At 60.7% G+C, this 3,365-nt stretch overlaps 1 long non-coding RNA gene across 1 annotated transcript; it reads right to left on the reverse strand.

Annotated features, from left to right (window-relative positions):
• Positions 1–218: 218 nt before the first annotated feature.
• LOC138100835 (uncharacterized) lies at positions 219–1,056 on the reverse strand. The gene is made up of 4 exons (XR_011146915.1): positions 1,016–1,056; positions 853–891; positions 395–463; positions 219–303 (listed from the first exon to the last, which is right to left on the reverse strand). It is a non-coding gene; the product is annotated as an uncharacterized lncRNA (long non-coding RNA).
• Between the last annotated feature and the right edge of the window lie 2,309 nt (positions 1,057–3,365).

Here is a 3,365-nt window from a genome sequence, read left to right on the forward strand (position 1 = left end):
GGTGCCAGCAGGGTCAGAGATGTGTGGAGGTGAACGTGAGACAGTGACGGGATGTGCAGATGGCCACGGGGACAAGACAACACCTCAGGGATCGACTTCTTGGTGATTTGAGGGAATTTCCTTTGGAAAGCACACACGGACACAGACAGACGGACACAGAGCGTAGCTTTGCCAAAAGGTTGTATTGATTAGTCAGGGGAAATGGCCCTGGGCTCAAAGGGTTCAGGGGATTCCTCCAGGGATGATCATCTCCGCATTCCACTGGTGGGGAAAAGGACACCGTTGTCCCCACAACTTGCAATCCTAAAAGACAAAAGCAGAAGGTGACCTCTGGTGCCCAGTGGGACATGAGAGGGGCCTTGGCCCCAGCCCTCTCCCTGCAGGCACTGCTCACCTAGGCATCCAGAGAGGCAGCCAGGCGCTTCTGCCGCAGAAGAGCCTCCAGCTTTTCATCCAGAGCAGGCTGGGGACAAAGGCAGCGTTAGAGACACACTGGGGGCTGCACTGGGAGGAAAGGGGAAAGCAAAGGGGTCCTTGGGGAAGGGGCCTGGGGGCAGCAATGGGGTGAGGGAGCTGCTGTGCTCCTGCCCAGAGGCAGTGGGGTCCTGGCCAAGAGGCACAGCTGGGGCAGGGGCTGCGGCCTGGGCCTTGCAGAGGGTGCTGGGGTCCCAGGATGGGAATGCAACAGGGGCCCTGGGCAAGGGGTTCCCTGGGGAGGATGCGTGGGGCAGGGGAGGTGTCTGGGGTGTCAGCAGGGCTGCACTGGGCTGTGCTGGGGCAGCATGGGATGGCCTGGGGTGTGGTGGCTGTGCGAGGGGAGGGTCTGAGAGCAGCAGAACTCCTGGTACCCACCAGAGCTGTGTTCAGGATGTCGACATTGTCTACATTGACCTGCAGAGAGACCAGGAGACCTCGCTGGTCACTGGGGTGTCCCCGGTTCCAGCAAGGGATGGGGGGAACCAAACTGCCCCCCAGTTACCAGAGAGGATGCCCTCCAGTCCCAGCCCCCACTCACCTCCTTGAGCTCACATTGAGTTCCTTCCAGGAGTGGCTGGGAAAGGACAACAAAGGCTTGGTCTGGATTGGACCTTGTGGGGCTGAGGGGGAACACGGGTGCAGGGAGCAGGGCGGAGGCAAAGGGATGGGAATGCAGGGCCTCCAAGGAGATCTGTTTGGAGCTGGGGGAGACCCAAAGACACTGACCTGGGCGAAATCGAGGAGCCAAGGGACACGGTTGGGGCCGTGGAAGGGGCGCGGTGTAAGGTACAGGGCAGGAGAAAGGAATTGCGGTGTAGGGACATGGAAGTGCAAGGGAGGGGCTTGGTGGGGAAAGAAGAATGGGGACGAGTGCGGACAAAAGCGACAGGACTGAGAGAGGGTTTGGGAGCTGGGGGTGAGTCCAGGAGTGGCATCAGGAGACAACACTGCAGTGGCCAGGAAGAAAGGCAAAGGACTGGGCAGGGGGGGCATGGTAGGAAAGGGTTTGGGAATGGCCAGTGGGAGGGCGTTTGGGGAGGCTGGCTAGGACACAGAGGAGAGAGCAGGGAGGAAATTCCTGAAGGGACACCAAAAGGGTGGGATGGGAGGCCAGAAAGGGCGGGGTGTGGGGACATGTTTGGCTGGTGCCTCACCTTGGCCTGTGCTGGCAGGCACAGCAGGATGGAGAAGAGCAGGGCCACACTGAGCACAGCCACCTTCATCTTCCTCTCACACTGGGCAGCTCTGGCTGAGGCTGCAGCGGGCCAGGAGCAGCTTTATCCCTGCCGGGACTCCTCCCTGCACCCTCCCCGACAGCCCCCAGGCCAAAGCCCGACTTGGCACATCCCCCAGCCCTGGCCGCAAGCCCGGCCCTGGCACAGAGTCCATCCCACCTGTGGCACGCATCCAGCCCCCTTGCCCGGCATCCCTCCAGCTTCCTGCACGGGGCAGCTGCCGCTGGGAGGGCCCAGGCACCTGCAGGGGGCCAAGGCCCTGGGGGGGCAGGGAGCCAAAGGCAGCTGGGGACCCTGTGGGGACAACCCCCACTCCCACATAATCCATCCTCCTGCAGCCCCCACAGCCAGATCCCCCATCTCCCGCTGCCCCTTCCCTCCCAGAGCTTTCCCTGGGGGACATCCCAGAGCTGAGCCCAGCCCCAGACCCAATATGTGGGAGAAGAACAGGGTCATGGGCAATGTGATCAACCCCATAACTGGGATCTCCACTCACTGGAGACACTGGGGGTGGTGATCAGCTGCATACAGTGCTGAGGCTTGGGGAATGACTCAGGTGTGGCAGTCCCTAAATTCACACCACCTCATTTTCTTGCATTGCAGGCCTCAAACCAGTCCCGTCTCCAGCCCCAGAGCAGGGTCCCGAGGGGAAGATGCCTTACCCAGACCCTCCCACTGTCACACCTGGGCACACCAGAGCACCTGGGGCCCGCTCTGCACAGCTGCCCCACATGTGTGCTCCCAGGACCCCATCCCCAACAAGGCTCAGACGCCAGCATTGTCCCTGCCTGGGACATGCCCACAGCTCCGCAAGGCCCTTGTCCCTGCAGAGGGTCTCTGCAGTTCCCTGGCCCTGGGCCCAGGCCAGCGCTGGACCTGAGTCGGATGTGCCCATCCAAAGGGAAGTGGAGAAAGAGGGGCTTGTCCCCAGGCAGTCACTCGGAGCTAATTGGGCAAACAGAGGTGTCCTGTGAGGAGGAGGGATGATGGTCCCTTGCCAGCATCTCTGATAAGCCCTGTTTGCCCAGGGCCCGAGGCACCAGGAAGGCATTCCGACTCCTTGCGCTTCCAAGAACTTAAAATCCACGGAGAAGTGGTTCCTGAGAGCTGTTCATGGCTGTGATTCCTGTTGGACATTCCAGGGCATTAGTGAAGGGTTCTGCTTCTCTCTTTCCCAGGGACACTGGATCCATCCGAGATGTGTTGTGGGCCAGCTGGGAAAGCATTTCAGGCACCTGCCTTGACTCTTTACTGTGGAAGGAGCCAAAGGAGCCACAGGTTCTCAGAAGAGACTGAGAACCAGGAGCCCCCACCGTGTCTCTGAGTGCCCTTGATTCCCTGAGGCCCCACAGTGGGACCATGAGGTCCCACGGTGTCACAGGATCCCTCTGGTACCATGAGCCCTTGTGCTGGCACAATGGTCCTTGGTTCCACGAAGCCCCACATTGTTACAGAGTCCCCTTTCGGCTGTGAGGTCCCACATTGTCTCAGGGCCGCCTTGGCTCCATGAGGCCCCACATTGTCACAGGTTCCCCCTTTCTGCCATCAGGTCTCATATTGTCCCAGGGTCCCTTTGGTTGCATGAGGCCCTGCAGTGTCACAATGGACCTTTGGTTCCATGAGGCCCCACAGTGTCACAAGGATCCCTGGGAA

Source organism: Aphelocoma coerulescens, unplaced genomic scaffold, assembly GCF_041296385.1.
Source record: "Aphelocoma coerulescens isolate FSJ_1873_10779 unplaced genomic scaffold, UR_Acoe_1.0 HiC_scaffold_146, whole genome shotgun sequence".
In the NCBI taxonomy this organism is placed as follows: domain Eukaryota; kingdom Metazoa; phylum Chordata; class Aves; order Passeriformes; family Corvidae; genus Aphelocoma; species Aphelocoma coerulescens.